The sequence below is a fragment of the Hyperoodon ampullatus genome, assembly GCF_949752795.1.
Source record: "Hyperoodon ampullatus genome assembly, chromosome: 3".
NCBI lineage: Eukaryota > Metazoa > Chordata > Mammalia > Artiodactyla > Ziphiidae > Hyperoodon > Hyperoodon ampullatus.
Genome location: NC_136916.1, coordinates 19312226 through 19333160, shown reverse-complemented (window position 1 = coordinate 19333160; position 20935 = coordinate 19312226). Strand labels below are relative to the sequence as shown.

At 41.9% G+C, this 20935-nt stretch overlaps 1 protein-coding gene and 1 pseudogene across 2 annotated transcripts in view; one reads left to right on the top strand and one right to left on the bottom strand.

Moving 5' to 3' along the window:
* Positions 1-20935, bottom strand: part of CCDC3 (coiled-coil domain containing 3) — a gene marked incomplete at its 3' end in the record, with an annotated part of 98087 nt that overhangs the window by 64702 nt on the left and 12450 nt on the right. The gene's annotated exons all lie outside the window — the stretch shown is intronic.
* LOC307050134 (large ribosomal subunit protein uL24-like) lies at positions 11394-11866 on the top strand (annotated as a pseudogene). The gene has a single exon. The product of its transcript is annotated as a large ribosomal subunit protein uL24-like (transcript).

Here is a 20935-nt window from a genome sequence, read left to right as displayed (position 1 = left end):
GGTCTACAGCACTCAAGTCTCTCTTTGTGCACAAGGCCAGGCCTGCAGCCAAGGGCTCTCAACAAGCAGCTGCCCACCTGCTGAGTATTGGGGGGCAAGTCCTGCTAACAGTCCTTCTGTTGCCAGCGCCCTCAGTCACACAAGGGGTGCCCCTGGCAGGTGACAAGAAATGGACACACTGTGCATGTAACCAGCAACTCTTTCAGACAGCCTCAAAGCACTTCACTCTTATCATCCTTTAACCTTGTTACCAAGGGTGGTAGAGTTATCCCAACCCCAGTTTGCAGGTGCTAACCTTCATTTCCCCAGGTTTCAATGAATTGAGTCAGGCTAGAAATTCAGGACACAGCACAGTCATAGGACCCTGGGCCCCAAGACGCACCCTTCCACATTGCATCCTACTGACTTATTAAAGACAGGAGGTGAGAATCCCTGCAGGGGTAAGATGGCTGTTATTTGCATCTCAGCCCCCAGGTCTCCCCAGATGGGGTCCAGACAGTGGAGCAAGGCCACCTCAACCAGCCACAAGCCCGGGCTTGGTGAGAAGCATGTCTCTGGAGACCAAGGTCTCTGCCCAATTTCCCTCAGATGGATGAGTAGAAAGATGAGCAGTAGCAGCAGCGTAAGTGAGGGACGGGCGGTCAGCAGAAGCTCATGGACCTGCATAAATGAAAGGAAGTGGTGTTTCTGGAGCTGGTACTTGAGCATTCATTCTCTCATTCGCTGAGCAATTTCTGTGTGTTAAGCTACAAGGATGATGAAGACATGGTCCCTACCCTCAGAGTAGCAGGTATAATGGAGAAGCGTAGCATGAGGAGTGGCAGGGATGGGGAGCAGGGGTAGCCAAGAATTCTAAGTGAATTCCACCACATAAGGTTGAATTGTCAAGACAAGAACCCACAACCACAAAGAAATGTATGTTATAGAATTTATCTTTCTACATCTGATCCTAACCTGCTTCTAACTTACAGTCTTATGATGCAAGTAGATAAAAACAGATGCATGCACCTCTACACATGCCCTGTCCCATATGCAAAATAATGTAATTCTCGCTGAAAATCCAGTAAGACTAGCGGGGAGGGAGGGATGAATTGGCAGAGCACGAGGGAATCTCAGGGCAGTGAAACTACCCTATATGACACTCTAATGGTGCACACATGTCATTATGCATCTGTACAAATACATAGTATGTACAACACCAAGAGTGAACCCGAAGGTAAACCATGGACTCTGGGTGATTATGATGTATCAATGTAGGTTCGTCAATTGCAACAAATGTACCATCTGGAGAAGGATGTTCATAATGGGGAAGGCCATGCATGTGTTGAGGCAGCGGGTGTATGGGAAATCTTTCTATCGTCCCCTCAATTTTGCTGTGAACCTGAGACGACTCTAAAAAATAAAGTATTTTAAAAAAACTTTGATAAGACCACCACCAGATCATAATATAGATGGGTATTTAGTCCAGTCCAGCTGCTAAAACAAAGTACTATAGACTGGGTGACTTGCACATAACAGAAATTTACTTCTCACAGTTCTAGAGGCTAAGAAGTCCATCAAGACATTGGCAGATTCGGTGTCAGGTGAGTGCAGCTTCCTGGTCCATAAGCAGCCATCTTCTCGCTATACCCTCACATGGAGGGACAGGGAGCTCACTGAGGTCTCTTCTATAAGGGCACTAATCCCATTCATAAGGCTCCACCCTCATGACCTAACCACCTCTCAGTCCCATCGCATTGGGGGTTAGGGTTTCAAGATATGAATGGGGGGAAGGGCACATAAACATTCAGTCTGTGGCAACAAGAGCCCTGGGCAGCCAGCCAGCCTACCCACCCTGAGCCCTCTCTCTGCTCAGAGCCTTCTCCATGGCAGCAACCAAAATGAGACATTATGCAGTATGCCAGGCATCTGAGCCTCCATGGCCACGCTCTAGGGTCCAAGATTTAAAGAGACGTCCATTTGGAAGCCCAGATTTCTCAGTCTGCAAGCTCTGCCTTCACACACCATCCTGAGATAGAAGTTCAGTGGGCCAAAATGCAAACCATTTCGGGATTTGCCAAATTACAGAGCTCCATTCAGCAGCTAGCCACTTCTTAATCTGTGCCACAGTCTTTGCATACATAGCTCGTTTAAATCTTAAAATAGCCCTGTGCAAAGAGATCATTATCCCCGTTTTGCAGATAAAGCAGCAGAGACTCAGAGAGGTGGAACGTCTTACCCACAGTCACAGAATGAGTTTGGGGCAGTACCAGGATTCAGCCCCCAGGTCTCCCCGGGCCAACACTCAGAATGGTATCCACCACTTTGTAGTGTCCAGAGGAGAGTAAGCAGTGCCTTTGACATATTTCCTTGGTGCCCCTAAATGCCTGTAGATACCAGTGTTGATGAAGCCTTTCAAGGGAAAAGAGCAAACCTGCCACCCCTGCAGAGTTAGTAAGCTGATTGCAATGCTGACAATGACAGCATCTCAAGCTAATTTCCTTGGATAGGTCTCTCCAGAAAGCATTCAATTCCAGCCATGAGAGCAACATGTTTGCAACATGAATTGACTAAAGGGAGAAGAAATGCCCTTCACTTGAGGGTTTCAATTAATTAGTGTTTCTCATAACAAAATCCAAGCTCTCATAGGACCTTTCCAGTAAGGCCTTGTAAGCGGTTTTCTAACCCTAGGAAAGACTTACTGCTGACTCCTTCAGACTTATTAATGTTTCATCACTAACAGATACATATTAAGTTCCTATTGTTCATGAAAAGAATTGGATTTGAAAGAGAGGATTCCTTCTCATTAGTAGCTTATGACCTTATTACAGACAGATAAAAACTTACAAAAGACACGTCTGGGGACTTCCCTGGTGGTGCAGTGGTTAAGAATCTGCCTGCCAATGCAGGGGACATGGGTTCGAGCCCTGGTCTGGGAAGATCCCACATGCTGCGGAGCAACTAAGCCCGTGCGCCACAACTACTGAGCTTGCGCTCTAGAGCCCACGAGCCACAAATACTGAGCCCTCGTGCCACAACAACTGAAGCCCGCATGCCTAGAGCCTGTGCTGTGCAGCAAGAGAAGCCACTGCAATGAGAAGCCTGCACACCACAAAGAAGAGTAGCCCCTGCTCACTGCAACTAGAGAAAGCCCACACACAGCAACGCAGACCCAACGCAGCCAAAAAATAAACTAAATAAATAAATTAATAATAATAATAATAAAAAAGACACATCTGGAATAAAGCAGATTTCATCTTCCTTAGGAACAACGGGACAGAGGAATGAGCTCAGGCCCAGGCTTGTTCATGGTTGGTGTCTGGATGGTATCAACTGTGTGGTTTGAGTGACCCAGTGTATCGTCTAGAAAAGCTATTTTCCCACTCTTGCTTGAGTGCCCTGTTCCACTCATTTTTTTTTCAACTGAAGTATAGTTGATTTATAACATTATATTAGTTGCAGATTTACAACATAGTGATTCAATATTTTTACATAGTATACTCCATTTAAAGTTATTATAAAATATTGGCTATATTCCCTGTGCGGAACATTACATCCTTGTATCTTTTTATTTTATACATCTTTATTGGAGTATAATTGCTTCACAATACTCTGTTAGTTTCTGTTGTACAACAAAGTGAATCAGCCATATGCACACATATATCCCCATATCCCCTTCTTCTTGTGTCTCCCTCCCACCCTCCCTATCCCACCCCTCTAGGTCGCCACAAAGCACCAAGCTGATCTCTCTGTGCTATGCTGCTGCTTCCCACTAGCTATGTATTTTACATTTGGTGGTGTATATATGTCAATGCTACTCTCACTTTGTCCCAGCTTACCCTTTCCCCCCACCCCGTGTCCTCAGTTCCATTCTCTATGTCTGTGTCTTTATTCCTGTCCTGCCCCTAGGTTCATCAGTACCATTTTTTTTTAGATTCCATATATATGCATTAGCCTACAGTATTTGTTTTTCCCTTTCTGACTTATTTCACTCTGTATGACATACTCTAAGTCCATCCACCTCACCACAAATAACTCAATTTCGTTTCTTTTTATGGCTGAGTAATATTCCATTGTATATATGTACCACATCTCCTTTATCCATTCATCTGTCGATGGACATTTAGGTTGCTTCCATGTCCTGGCTATTGTAAATAGTGCTGCAATGAACACTGTGGTACATGTCTCTTTTTGAATTATGGTTTTCTCAGGGTATATGCCCAGTAGTGGGATTGCTGGGTCATATGGTAGTTCTGTTTTTAGTTTTTTTAATATCTTTGTATCTTATTTTATACCTAGCAGTTTATACCTCTTAATCCCCTTCCACTATCATGTCCCTCCCCATTCCCCTTGACTCATTTTTTTTTAAGAATTAAAGGATCTAAAGCTTTAAAATGTAAATGTTTACGGAAGGCAATAAATAATGCCACTAACCTCCCTTACCACTTTATCCTGAATTAGTCTGTGAGATTGGCTTCAACTGTCTAGCAGAGCCTTGGGGTTACACAACACAGGCAGGCAAAGGACAGGTGGGGCAAAAGAGACCTCTGGGGTCTGGAGAATGGGACTCTAAGAAAGAGATAAGGTGGGAGCCATGGGCACCAGGCAGGCGGCCAACGGGGGTCTGCAGGGAGAACCCAGAGATGAAAACAAAAAGACAAACAGCACACAGAGACTAACCCTGGTCTCCAGACGCAACTATGACCATTTCCCAGAAAACTGAGAAACCAACCCTTCTCTCTGGCCACAGAATAAGGAAATGAAAAAAAGGGCCCTTTTCTCAAAGCAAACAAATAGAAATGATTTAGAAAGCACCTAGAGGGTTGCCACCTGACACTGTGCAAAAATGTCCTTCCTTTACTTTTTATGTATGTATGTATTTACGCACACATGCATTGGTTTATTATATTCCTTTGACCTGTATTTATGACCATTTTGCTTTACTACAAAGCTACGACAGAGTCTACACACTTTTGGAACCCTACGCTAGCTTCTACTAATATTTTAATAGTTTTAGTGAAATTACAGTTACCATATTTAAAATCAAAACAGCAGCACTTGGCCACATGATAAGAGTTGTAGCTGTGGGGTGGGTCTTTGTTTTCCTATAAAATTCTTCCGCGATGTTGCATTAAGGGGTTGACCAGATGACTCTTCAGCTCCCTTCTAGCACTGACATTCTTCTCCTTGTGTCTGTGCAGAGTAAATGGACTGGCCTTGAGTGCACCCAGGGGACACCGATCCCCAGAACAGGCTGGCAGCATCTGGGTTTGCCTAGGCCCCCAGGGGAAGCATGGCTCTGCCAGGTGTCACAGCTGATTTAACTGAAAGAAAGATGAAAACCAGCCATGGGAACTGAAGCTTGACAGCATTCCCTGAGGGTCTGGTGAGTGAGAACCAGAGCAGTATGGAGGAGACTGGAGGAATCTCCTCTGGCCCAAGTCTCCCAGGCAATGTTTGCTCTAACCACTGAGATCCATCCCCAGGAATGCCCCCAGCTGTGTGCAAAACCACAGCGCCTGCTGAGGAAGGTGAGAGCTGAAGCTGCTAGTCAACTCCTGGGATAGGATGATGCAGAAGCAAAGGGCCTACTGGGAGAAGGGGGTGTGGGGAAGAAAAAAGGATAAAGGCAAAGATACGTTTTCCCTTCCCAAGAGAGGTCTGCATGAGCTAATATCTCCACAGGGAGAGCTCAGATGGTGGCAGATTTTTTGCTTCCAAGACAAGAAGGGGATAAATGATCATCCTGTCTTATTCAAGACCACAGCTTGATGGCCAAAGATCTCTCTTCCAAATCTCTCACACTGCTTTGTAAAGGACAAGGACAGTCAACACATTCAGCCTCCATGTCCACATGGGAACAATGAAACACTGAGAAAGAATTTAATGAAGAAAGCAACTGCAGTAGACTTTGGGAATAGACGTCAGAACGTCCATTTCCTAGCCTGCAAGACTCTCGGAATGCTTTATTTCCTTTCCTCCTAGTACCAGAACACATTTCCATAGTAACTCCCAGAGAACTGGGTGCCTCGTGGGGCCAGACGGAGGTTGGCTTAAAGATCCTCTTCTTTGGGGGCATAGAAGACCCTTAACAAGAACCAGATCCCTTGTTGGATCCTCCCCTTTCAATTTCAGGATATATGTGCTGAGGTACTCTGGAATGATTTGGGGATTAAAGGGTGGACATTATGCAAGAAAAGAAATTAAAAATTAATGAAGAAATGAGGTCACTCAGTGAAGCCTCTTCAAAAAACCAGGATGAGAACCTTCTCCTGCTCACTTCTGACTTTTTGGCGAAGATGCATAACTGCCATCTGTGAGGCGGTCCACAGGATGAGAGTATGGATTATTCACAAAGCTCTGAGTTTAGTTACCAAGTTCCATACCACTATGACCTACCCTGATCCATTTTGCAGATGGAGAAACTGAGTCATGGTGAGATCACATGGTTATTAATGAGATAAAAATGAGCATTGGCCTAGCATGGATCCAAATCTACAGCTTGGCAGCTCTATTCACAACAGTCAAGACATGGAAACAACCTAAATGTCCATCAACAGATGAATGGATAAAGAAGATGTGGTGTATATATACAATGGAATATTACTCAGCCATAAAAAAGAATGAAATAATGCCATTTACCACAACATGCATGGACCAAGAGATTATCATACTAAGTGAAGTAAGTCAGAAAGAGAAAGACAAATACCATATGATATCACTTATATGTGGAATCTAAAATATGACACAAATGGGGGATTCCCTGGCAATCCAGTGGTTAGGACTCCGCACGCTCACTGCTGAGGGCCCAGGTTCAATCCCTGGCTGGGGAACTAAGGTCCCACAGGCCACGCAGCATGGCCAAAAAATAATAATAATAAAAAAAATAAAGTATGACACAGATGAACTTATCTATGAAACAGAAACAGACTCACAGACATAGAGAACAGACTTGTGGTTGCCAAGGGGTGGGGTGGAGAGATGGATTGGGAGTTTGGGGTTAGCAGATGCCAACTATTATGCATAGAATGGATAAACAACAAGGTCCTACTGTACAGCGCAGGGAACTACATTCAGTATCCTGGGATCAACCATAATAGAAAAGAATAAGAAAAAGAATGTATATATATGCATAACTGAATCACTTTACTGTACAGGAGAAATTAACACAACACTGTAAATCAGTTATACTTCAATAAAATTTTTTAAAAATCTACAGCTATGGTCACATACTACAACACGGATGAACCTTGAGGACACTATGCTAAGTGAAACAAGGCAGTCACAGAACGACAAATAATGCATGATTCCACTCATTTAAGGTATCTAAAGTAGTCAATCTCACAGAAGCAAAAAGCAGAATGGTAGTTGCCAGCAGCAGGGATGTGTGGGGAATGGGGAGTTACTATTCAATGGGTCTAGAGTTTCAGTTTCTGCAAAATGAAAAAGTCTTAGAAATCTGCTTACAACATGTGTATAGTTAATATTTGCACCGTACACCTAATGGTTGAGGGTAGATTCCATGTTATGTGTTTTTTAATCACAATTTAAAAGATCTATAGCTATGAGCAGCTTAACAGCTGTGTCTCATCCATCTTAGTGCTGCTGCAAAGAAGAGTTTGAAGACATATATACTATAAAGGAAAATGTCTACAGCCATAGCTCTAGTAAGAGGAAATGACAAACATGGGCAAAAGATATGAATAGACATTTCACCAAAGAGGCCATACAGATGGTAAACCTGCAGATGAAAAGATGACCAACATTGGCAGTTACTAGGGAAATAGAAATTTAAACCACAGTGACAAGACAGACCACAAAATGGGAGAAAATATTTGCAAATCATACACCTAATAAGGGTCTAGTATCTAAAATATATAACGAACTGTTACAACTCAACAATAAAAAGACAACCCAATTGAAAACTGGGCAAAAGTTTGAATAGACATTTCTCCAGAGAAGCTATGCAAATGGCCAATAAACACGAGAAGATGCTCAAATCATAACTCGTCAGGGAAATGAAAAATCAAAACCACAATGAAAGACCACTTCACTTCCAGCAGGATGGCTAGAATCAATAAGGCAGATAATAACAAGTGTTGACAAAGATGTAGAGAAACTGGAACCCTCATACACTGAAGATGAGAAGGTAAAATGGCGCAGCTGCTTTGGAAATCAGTTTGGCAGTTCCTCAAAAGGCTAAACATAGAATTACCATATGACCCAGTAATTCAACTCTTAGGAAAATACCCAAAAGAAAACACATATACATACATACAAAAACTTGTACAAAAACGTTGTTAGAAATATTATTCATAACAGGCAAAAGTGGAAACAACCCAAATGTCCATCAACTGATGGATAAACAAAATGTAGTAATCATACGATAGAATATTATTCAGCCATACAAAGGAATGAAGTGCTGACTCATATTACAACATGGATGAACCCGCGAAACATTATGCTTAGTGAAAGAAGCCAGTCGCAAAGGGCCACATATTGTAAGATTTCATTTCTATGGGCAAATCCATAGAGACAGAGGATAGTGGTTGCCGGGGGCTGGGAAGAGGGCTGAATTGGGAGTGACTGGTAATGGGTACCAGTCACTCTTTTTGGAGGGATGAAAATGCTTTGGAAATACAGATAATGATGATAGTTGTACCTACCTGAGAATATACTAAAAACCACTGAATTATATACTTTAAAAGGGTGAGTTTTATGGTGTGTGAATTACATCTAAAAAAAATTTAAACACAATGAGAACTCCTATCAGAATGGATAAAATAAAAAATAGTGATAATGGCAAACAGCAATGATGCAAAAAACTGGATCACTCAGACATTGTTGGTGGGAATGTAAATGATTCAGCCACTTTGGAAAACAGTTTGAAAGTTTCCTTTAAAATGACGAATGGACTCATCAGGTGACCTGGCATATGACACTCTTGGCCATTTACTGTAGAGAAATTTTTTTTTTTTAAGTGGCATACCCTTTTTTAAAAAAATTTATTTATTTTTGGCTGCACTGGGTCTTCGTTGCTGCACACAGGCTTTCTCTAGTTGAGGCAAGCAGGGGTTACTCTTCCTTGCGGTGCTCGGGCTTCTCATTGCGGTGGCTTCTTTTGTTGTGGAGCACGGGCTCTAGGTGCAAGGGCTTCAGTAGTTGTGGCACGCGGGCTCAGTAGTTGTAGCTCACGGGCTCTAGAGCACAAGCTCAGTAGTTGTGGAGCATGGGCCTAGTGGCTCCGTGGCATGTGGGATCTTCCTGGACTAGGGCTCGAACCCGTGTCCCCTGCATTGGCAGGCAGATTCTTAACCACTGTGTCACCAGGGAAGTCACCTTTTTTAAAATTTATTTTTGGCTGCACTGAGTCTTTGTTACTGTGTGCAGACTTTTCACTGCGGTGGCTTCTCTTGTTGTGGAGCACGGGCTCTAGGTGCACAGGCTTCAGTAGTTGTGGCGCACGGGCTTAGTTGCTCTGTGGCATGTGGGATTTTCCCGGACCGGGGCTCGAACTCGTGCCCCCTGCACTGGCAGGCGGATTCTTAACCACTGCGCCACCAGGGAAGTCTAAGAAATGACAACTTCTGTCCACTCAAAAACCTATGCATGGGGCTTCCCTGGTGGCGCAGTGGTTGAGAGTCCGCCTGCCGATGCAGGGGACATGGATTTGTGCCCCGGTCCGGGAAGATCCGACATGCCACGGAGTGGCTGGGCCCATGAGCCATGGCCGCTGAGCCTGCGCGTCCGGAGCCTGTGCTCCGCAATGGGAGAGGCCACAACAGTGAGAGGCCCGCGTGCTGCAAAAAACAAACCAACAAACAAAAAAACCTATGCATGAATGTTCAGAGCAGTTTTTTTCATTATAGCTGATAACTCAAAACCAACCAATGTCCTTCAGTGAGTGAATAGTTAACCAAATGATGGTCCACCATACCATGCAGTTATTACTCAGCAATAAAAAGAAAAACAACTTTGGATGAACCTCAGGGAAGTTATGCTGAGAGAAAGAAGATAATCTCAGAAAGTTCCTTAAACTGTATGGTTCTACTGATATAACACTTGAAATAACAAAATTCTGGAGATAGAGAACAGATGAGTGGCCGCCAGGGTTTGGGAATGGACAATGGAGAAGTTGTAGCTATAAGGAGTACCACAAGGGAGCCCGAGGTGATAGGACGGTTCTGTATCTTGACTGTGTTGATAGCAACAGGAAGCTACACACACACAAACAAGTGCATTATGTATAACTGGTGACTCAGCTCCGTGCATTTTACCAGTGTCATTACCCGGTTTTGCTATTGCACTAGTTATACGACATGTTCAATTGGGAAGAACGGGTGAAGGGTACCAAAGACTTCTCTCCATTTCTTTGCAACAGCCAATGAATCTATATTTATTCCAAAATAAGAAGTTTGTGGGGTTTTTAAAGTAACTACATGGGGTATTAGTCAATGCTTAAAAGTAATGACTGTGTTTCAATAAAGCTCAGAAGTGAAGGCAGAAGAAGAAATGACAGCCTGCACAGTACAGCCACAAACTATCACCTCTACAACACGTCAGAGGAATCCTCCTTTTAGTGTGAACTGCATATACCTGATAACAAGTCAAGAACTTCCGGTGTAGACCCACTAACTTGTGTGTCCTCACTTGTCCTCTAATCCCCCGCATGCAGATCTGCTATCCTAATCTACCCTCATCCTCATCTCTGGGCTTCCATTCATGCTCTTTCCTGTCTGACTTCATCTTCTCTCCACCTATCCAAATCCTTCCCACTGGGTCATAAGGCCCTGCAGCAGTATCCATCTTTCCACATGGGTTAATTGTATCTCTCTAAGTAGATGCTTGAGTTCAGGCACCAGCTCATCTTCCTCTACCACATCCTCCATAATACATCATACAATGCTGAGAATGTAGGGAGTATCAAAGATTTCTGTTGATGGAATAAAGGCCTGCCTGCATCAAGATCTTTTATTCTCACTCTTGTGAGCTAGGTGATGGAGAACGGGTACACACAGGGGCATGAAAGCCAAGACAATGTTTCACACGTAATCGCAACTGGGACCAGCTGCTCTGTGGCATGTGGGATCTTCCCAGACCGGGGCACAAACCCGTGTCTCCTGCATCAGCAGGCGGACTCTCAACCACTGCGCCACCAGGGAAGCCCGCAACTGTGTACTTTTAAAATCATCATCTCAGTTGCTTTTTATTACAGGGCTATGAATGATGCATAGGAGGTATAATCTGATCCATTTTACGGATAAGGAAACTTAGTTCAGAGTGTCTAAGTGATATACAAAATCACAATTGGTACTGAGTCAGGGTTAGAAACCAAGACTCATCCTAAAACCTTAACGAGATGCAAATTGCCACTTTAAACTTGGTTTTTAAAAGAGCAAATTATTGGTCTCTTCCCTTCTGCGGCCATTGCTGAAGCACCAGCGGCCAAAATGAAATGCAATCCCTTTGTGACTTCTGACCCAAGTGAGAATCGGAAAAGGCATTTCAACGCGCCTTCCCACATTCGCAGGAAGATCATGTCTTCCCCTGTTTTTAAAGAGCTGAGACAGAAGTACAATGTCCGATCCATGCCCATCCGAAAGGACGATAAAGTTCATGTTGTACAAGCGCGCTACAGAGGCAGCAAACTGGCAAAGCAGTCCAGGTTTACAGGAAGAAATATGTCATCTACGCTGAATGAGCACAGCGGGAGAAGGCTAATAGCACGACTGTCCATGTGGGCGTTCACTCCAGCACGGTGGTTATCACCAGACTAAAACTGGGCAAAGACTGCAAGGAGATCCTCAAATGTAAAGCCAAATCTCACCAAGTAGGAAAGGAAAAGGGCAAATATAAGGAAGAAACAATTGAGAAGATGCAGGAATAAAGTAATCTTGAATACAACTTTCATTAAAAACTGTTAAAAATGAAAAAGGGCAAATTATTAGTAAATTAAGATGCAAATGTTCCCAAAATGAAGTGTAACTTTTGCAACCCAAAATATGGTACTTAGCCAACACCTTGGGGTGGCTGAGGCCCTATATGAAGAGGAAAAAGGAGAAGGCTTAAAAAGTGGGGATAGAAGAGCAGACTGTGATCAGGGAACAATTGGAGGAACACAGGAAAAGCCCCACTTCCAAACATATCCTGAATCCAGCCATTCCTCTCCAGCACCACTGCTGTCCCCTAGACCCTGCCTCCATCACTCAGAGCACATCACTCCACTCAACAGCTCCCCGAAGCATAAAGGTCTAAACTTGACCTTGCTTAGAAAAGCTCTAAATGGTCCAGGTCCTGCTCACCTCTCTAAACTCATCTCATTCCATTCGTCCCCACCGACAATGCTCCCTTCACACCTTTCCAACCCTCAAGCATGCCTAGCAGGGTCTAGCACAGCGGCACTGGCTTCTTCTCCTGCCTGGAATGCTTTGCCACCTGACCTTTGTACAGCTTGCCCTGTCATTCAGACTTCAGTGTAGGTGTCACCCTCTCAGCCTAAAGTAGTTGCCAATTCCTCTTTGTCATTTACCACCCTCTTTTAATTCTTTGCCAAACATCATTAGCTGACATGTTTCTTATTGACTGATTATTGATTGATGTATTGATTGTCTCTTCCTCATCCCACTATAGCGTAAGCTCTAGGAGGGCAGGGAACTCTCTTCTCTTTTTTTTCTTTTGTATTCCCAGTGCCTGACATACAGCAGGTATTCAATAAATACGTGTACAGTGAAGGTCTGAATAAATGAATGAATGAAAAAGACCACCACCCTAACTCCCTCACAGTTCTGGTTCTACCTGGCCAATGAATGACCTATTAATGGCAACCTAAAAGTTACTAACATTCAACTAGAGGATAAGTAAATAGCATGACCCTTGATATCACAAAAAGTACTTTGAAAACAGTAAACCGCTGACCCCTGAACGACACGGGGGTTAATCCACGTATAACATAGTTGGCCCTCCGCATCCTCAGACTCAACTAACCATGGACCGCGTAGTACTGTATTTACTACTAAAGAATATCTGCATATAAATGGACCCGTGCAGTGCAAACCTGTGTCGTTCAAGGGTCAACTGTATTACAGATCATCTTACAAGGTCCAGATCAAGCCCCCTCTCTTCTCTGAAATCTTCCTGGGATACTCAAGGCCCCACTGATCCCCCTTTCTCTGACTTCCTAAAGCTTTTACTGCCTACACCACTCATGTGATACTTTACAACCCTCTTCTGTATTTTGGTACCCATGCCTACCATGTGAGGGAACCATGCTAGGTCCTGGGAATAAAACAACCAGTAAAAAGGAGTTTATATCCCGGATGGGGGACATGAATAGTAAACCAGTATTTTCATAAACCATTGTATTTGTGATAAGTGTCACACACACAAAAAGGTGTGCACTAACAGCATAATCAAAGGACAAAACCAGACCAGCTGCATAAAGGAAGGATAGCAAATAAGAAGTGGGTCAGGGAAGTAACAGTCTATGAGAAGAAAATCTCTCAGCTTTGGAAGGCAGGAGACCAGGGAGCAGGCAGGATGGAGAACATAAATAGCATGAACTTGAAGCTGGGAGACCCTGATCTCACTTCTGGCTCCATCACTGTCCACCCACATTCCTCAGTTTGTCCAAGTTTCAATTGACTCAACTGTGATAACAACAGAATCATGTTCAGTGTTTACAGAACCCTCAGAGAAATAAAATATAACCCCTTCATCTTCCACAGATGAAATTATTTAATTTCAGAGAACAAGATACCTATTGAGCATACATTAATTACGTGTTAAGCATAAAGATCGATCAAAGTAAATGGATTTGCCCAAGATTAACATTAGTTAGTGGGCACAGACCATATTAGAATCCACATCTGCTGAAGCCCAGGCCCTGAATTCTTCTCATAGGTATCCATCACCCTCCACAATCTGGTCTATGCAACTCCCACTACTCTCACTGCTAGAAGCCCATTCCAAGCTGAAATGCTGAAACCATTCCAAGCTCCATGTTGACTCCAGGCCTTCTGAAATTCTGGGCCCCTTTGTGAGGTCACACATCCCCCTTTCCCAGCTCAGAATGTGAAATGTCCCCCATCCACACTCAGCTCAGGTAACACCTCCTAGATTGCCATTCACCTAGCTGGTCTAGAGCAGTGGTTCTCAAAGTCTGCAGATTCCTGGGGGATCCAGAGATCCTTTCAGGGGAGCCCATGAAATCAAAGCTATTTTCAGAACAATACTAAGATGTCTTGTTCACTGTGCTGACATTTGCACTGTTGGTGCAAAAGCAAAGGTGAGTAAAACTGCTGGCACCTAGTGCAAATCAAGGCAGCAGACCAAATGACACTAATAGGGATTATATTTTTCAGTGCCTTGTGTGGGCAGAAAAGAAAAAGGCAGTTTAAGAATGTCCTTGATGATGGGACTTCCCTGGAGGTCCAGTGGTTAAGACTTCGCCTTTCAGTGCAGGGGAAGATTTGATCCCTGGTCACAGAGCCAATATCCCACATGCCTCAGGGCCAAAAAACCAAAACATAAAACAGAGGCAATATTGTAACAAATTCAATAAAGACTTTAAAAATGGTCCACATCAGGCTTCCCTGGTGGCACAGTGGTTGAGAGTCTGCCTGCCAATGCAGGGGACACGGGTTCGTGCCCCGGTCCAGGAAGATCCCACATGCCACGGAGCAGCTGGGCCCATGAGCCATGGCTGCTGAGCCTGCGTGTCCAGAGCCTGTGCTCCACAACTAGAGAGGCCACAACACTGAGAGGCCCGCGTACCGCAAAAAAAAAAAAAAAAAAAAAAAAAAGGTCCACATCAGAAAGTCTTAAAACAAACAAACAAACAAAAAAACTTCCACTAGAGCTACTACTACTAGAGCTAATCAACGAATTTGGTAAAGTTATAAATAATTACATAATTAATGCACAAAAATCTCTTGCATTCCTATACACTAATGATGAAAGATCTGAAAGAGAAATTAAGGAAAGACTCCCATTTATCACTGCAACAAAAGGAATAAAATACCTAGGAATAAACCTACCTAAGGAGACGAAAGACTTGTATGCAGAAAACTATGACACTGATGAAAGAAATTAAAGATGATACAAACAGATGGAGAGATATACCATGTTCTTGAATTGGAAGAATCAACACTGTGAAAATGACTATACTACCCAAAGCAATCTACAGATTCAATGCAATCTCTATCAAACTACCAATGGCATTTTTCACAGAACTAGAACAAAAAGACTGCACAATTTGTATGGAAATACAAAAGACCCCGAATAGCCAAAGCAATCTTAAGAAAAACAGAGCTGGAGGAATCAGGTTCCCTGACTTCAGACTATACTACAAAGCTACAGTAATCAAGACAGTATGGTACTGGCACAAAAACAGAAATATAGATCAATGGAAGAGGATAGAAAGCCCAGAGATAAACCCACACACATATGGTCACCTTATCTTTGATAAAGGAGGCAAGAATATACAATGGAGAAAAGACAGCATCTTCAATAAGTGGTGCTGGGAAAACTGGACAGCTACATGTAAAAGAATGAAATTAGAACACTCCCTAACACCATACACAAAAGTAAACTCAAAATGGATTCAAGACCTAAATGTAAGGCCAGACACTCTAGACCTAAATGTAAGGCCAGACACTCTAAAACTCTTAGAGGAAAACATAGGCAGAACACTCTGACATAAATCACAGCAAGACCCTTTTTGACTCACCTCTTAGAGAAATGGAAATAAAAAGACAAACAAATGGGACCTAATGAAACTTAAAAGCTTTTCCACAGCAAAGGAAACCATAAACAAGACAAAAAGACAACCCTCAGAATGGGAGAAAATATTTGCAAACGAAGCAACTGACAAAGGATTAATCTCCAAAATATACAAGCAGCTCATGCAGCTCAATATAAAAAAAACAAACAATCCAAAAATGGGCAGAAGGCCTAAATAGACATTTCTCCAAAGAAGATATACAGATTGCCAACAAACACATGAAAGGATGTTCAACATCACTAATCATTAGAGAAATGCAAACCAAAACTCCAATGATGTATCACCTCATACTGGTCAGAATGGCCATCATCAAAAAATCTACAAACAATAAATGCTGGAGAGAGTGTGGAGAAAAGGGAACCTTTTTGCACTGTTGGTGGGAATGTAGACTGATACAGCCACTATGGAGAAGAGTATGGAGGTTCCTCAAAAAACTAAAAATGGAACTACCATACAACCCAGCAATCCCACTACTGGGCATATACCCTGAAAAAACCATAATTCAAAAAGAGTCATGTACTACAATGTTCACTGCAGCTCTATTTACAGTAGCCAAGACATGGAAACAACCTAAGTGTCCATCAACAGATGACTGGATAAAGAAGATGTGGCACATATATACAATGGAATATTACTCAGCCATAAAAGGAAATGAAATTGAGTTATTTGTAGTGAGGTGGATGGACCTAGAGACTGTCATACAGAGTGAAGCAAGTCAGAAAGAGAAAAACAAATAACCTATGCTAACACATATATATGGAATCTAAAAAAAAAAAAGTTTCTGAAGAGCCTAGGGGCAGGACAGGAATAAGGACGCAGACATAGAGAATGGACCTGAGGATACAGGGTGGGGAAGGGTAAGCTGGGATGCAGTGAGAGAGTGGCATGGACATATATACACTACCAAATGTAAAACAGATAGCTAGTGGGAAGCAGCCGCGTAGCACCAGGAGATCAGCTCGGTGCTTTGTGTCCACCTAGAGGGGTGGGATAGGGAGGGTATGAGGGAGATGCAAGAGGGAGGAGATATGGGGATGTATGTATATGTATAGCTGATTCACTTTGTTATACAGCAGAAACTAACACACCATTGTAAAGCAATTATACTCCAATAAAGATGTTAAAAAAAAGACAAAGTAATCAAAACCTATCCATACAAAATAAAACATAGCACAAAACATTGAAGATAGTAAGAGAGAAAAACATGGGAAAATGAACTATAAGACAAACAAAAAACAGTTAACAAAATGCCAATAGTAAATCCTTATCAATAATCACTTTAAATGTAAATGGACTAAACTCCCCAATAAGAAGATATGGGATAGCCGAATACATACAAAAATTAAGATATAATTGCGCCTGGTGGCGCAGTGGTTGAGAATCCACCTGCCAACTCAGGGGACACGGGTTCAAGCCCTGTTCCAGGAAGATCCCAATGCCGCAGAGCAACTAAGCCCGTGTGCCACAACTACTGAGCCTGCGCTCTAGCTCCCGCAAGCCACAACTATCGAGCCCTCGGACCACAACTACTGAAGCCCATGCACCTAGATCCCATGCTCTGCAACAAGAGAAGCCACCGCAATGAGAAGCCTGTGCACCTCAAGGAAGAGTAGCCCCCACTTGCTGCAACTAGAGAAAGCCTGTGTGCAGCAACGAAGACCCAACACAGCCAAAAATAAATAAATAAATAAAATTTATTTTTAAAAAAGATATAATTGTATTGTATCTAGAAGAAACTCACTTTAGATTCAAAGGCACATTGACTGAAGGTGAAGGAATGGAAAAGGATATTCCATGTGAAAGATAACCAAAAGAAAGTAGGAGTGACTATTCTAATATCAGACAAAGTAGGTTTTAAAAACTGTCTCTAGAGATAAAGGTCAGTACATAATCATAAAGTGGTCAGTTCAATAGGAAGATATAATAATTGTAAATATATATGCACTCAATGTAAGAACACCTAAGTATATAAAATATTGACAAATCCAAAGGAGAAAGTGATAGAATACAATAATAGTAGGGGACTTCAGTATCCCACTTTCATAATGGAGGTAACACTTAGATGCAGAATCAATTAAGAGTGGACTTGAACAACAGTATAGACCAAAAGGACCTAACAGACATATAGAAAACTTTTCACCCAACAGCAGGAGAGTACACATTCTTTTCAAGCACACATAGATATTCTCCAGGATATATCACATGTTATACCACATGTTAAGTAACAAACAAGTCTTAACAAATTTAAAAAGATTAAAAGTACACCAAGAATCTTTTCTGAACACAATGGAATAATCAATAATCGAAGGAAAAGAGGGAAATTCACAAATACACCGAAATTAAACAACACACACTTGAATAACCAATGGATCAAAAGGGAATTTTTTAAAATCCTGAAACAAATGAAAATGAAAACACAACATACCCAAACTTATGGGATGCAGTAAGAGCAGTACTAAGAGAAAAGTTTATAGTGATAAATGCCTATATTATAAAAGAAAATCTCTAATAAAGAACCTAAATTTACACCTCAAGGAACTACAGAAGAACTAAACCCAAAGTTATCAGAGGAAGAAAATAATAAAGAACAGAGAAGAAATAAATCAAATAGAGACTAGAAAATAACAGAAAAGAACTAAAAGTTGATTTTTTGAAAGAAATAAACAAAATCAATAAACCCTTACCTAAACTAAGAAGGAAAGAGAGGAGACTGAAATAAATACAGAAATGAAAGCAACATTACAATAGATACCTCAGAAACAAGAATGATCATTAGGGACTATTTATGAACAATTATGTGAACAAATTGGAAAACCTAGAAGAAATAAATTCTGAGAAACATACAACCTGTCAATACTGAAACAAGAAGAAACAGAAAAACTAAACATACCAGTAACAAATAAGGAGATTCAAACAGTAATAAAAAGACTCCCAAAAGCAAAAAGCCTAGGACCAAATGGATTCAAAGCTGAATTCTACCAACATTCAAAGAAGAATTAACACCAATCCTCCTTAAACTCATCCAAAAAATAGGAGAGAGAATACTTCCAAACTCATTTTATGACAGCAGCCTCACCTAATATCATAGCTAGACAAAGACACTGCAAGAATAGAAAACTACTGACCAATATCTCTGATGCACATAGATGCAAAAATCTTCAAAAAAATACTAGCACACTGAATTCAACAATGTATCAAAAAGATTATACTCCACGACCAAATGATATTTATCCCTGGGATGGAAGGTTGGTTTAACATATGCAAATCAAGGTAATACAGCACATTAACAAAATGAACAATTTGAAACACATGATCATCTCAGTATGCAGAAAAAGCACTTGGCAAAGTTCAACACCCATTCATGACAAAAACTCTCAATAAAATAAGTATAAAAGAAATTTCCTCAACACAATAAAGGCCATTTATGAAAAGCCCACAGCTAACATCATAATCAATGGGGAAAATGGAAAGCTTTTCCTACTCTTGCCAATTCTATTAAACATAATGCTGGAAGTACTAGCAAGAAAAGACATAAAAGGCATCTAAATTGGAACAAAGGAAATAAAATTATCTCTGTTTGCAGATGTCATGATTCTATATGTAGAAAACCCTGAAGACTCCACACACACAAAAATTAGAATATATGAATCCAGTAAAGTCGCAGGATACAAAATCAACATATGCCAAAAAAAGCAGTTGTATTTCTTTACACCAACAACAATCTATCTGAAAAGGAAACGAGGAAAACAATCCTATATATGATAGCACCAAAAAGAACAAAATACCTAGGAATAAATTTAACCAAAGAAGTGAAAGATCTATGCACTGAAAACTTTATAAGATTGATGAGAGAAAGACAAAAAATCAGTAGAGAGATATCCCATATTCATGGACTGGAAGAATTAATATTGCTAAAATGCCCATATTACCCAAAGTGATGTAGAGATTCAAAGCCATCATTATCAAAATTTCAATGGCATTTTTCACAGAAATGGAAAAAACAATTCTAAAATTTGTGCAGAACTACAAAAGATCTTGAATAGTCAAAGCCATCTTGAAAAAAGAACAAAGCTGGAGGCATCATGGTTGCTGATTTCAAATCATATTACAAAGCTATAGTAATTAAAACAGCATGATACAGGCATAAAAACAGACCAGTGGAATAGAATTGAGAGCCCAGAAATAAATCCACACATGTACAGTCAACTAGTCTTCAGTAAAGATGCCAAGGACACACAAGGGGGAAGAATAGTTTAATACATTGTGGGGCTTCCCTGGTGGCACAGTGGTTAAGAATCTGCCTGCCAATGCAGGAGACACGGGTTCAAGCCCTGGTTCAGGAAGATTCCATGCGCTGCGGAGCAACTAAGCCCGTGCACTGAGCCTGCACGCTAGAGCCTGCAAGACACAACTACTGAGTCCGTGCACCACAACTACTGAAGCCCACGTGCCTAGAGCCTGTGCTCTGCAACAAGAGAAGCCACCATAATGAAAAGCCCACGCACCACAACGAAGCGTAGCCCCCGCTTGCCTCAACTAGAGAGGGCCCGCGTACTGCAATGAAGACCCAGTGTAGCCAAAAATAAACAAATAAATAAGTTTATTTTTAAAAAATACATTGTGTTGGGAAAACTGGATTCACATGCAGATGAATGAAACTGGACCCTTATCTCACACCATATACAAAAATTAACTCAAAATAAAGACTTAAAGGTAAGACCTGAAACTAGAAAAAAAAACTTCTTGACATTGGTGTGGGCCATAATTTTCTAGATAGGACCCCAAAAGCACAGGCAACAAAAGCAAAAATTGATAAATTGGATTGCATCAAAATAAAAAGCTTGGGCTTCCCTGGTGGCGCAGTGGTTGAGAGCCCGCCTGCCGATGCAGGGGACACGGGTTCGTGCCCCGGTCCGGGAAGATCCCACATGCCGCGGAGCGGCTGGGCCCGTGAGCCATGGCCGCTGAGCCTGCACGTCCGGAGCCTGTGCTCCGCAACGGGAGAGGCCACAGCAGTGAGAGGCCCGCGTACCTCAAAAAAAAAAAAAAGAAAGAAAGAAAATAAATAAATAAATAAATAAAAAGCTTCTGTACAACAAAGGAATCAATAAAATGAAAGGGCAACCTATGGATTGGGAGAAAATAATTTGCAAACCATCTATCTGGTCCAAAATA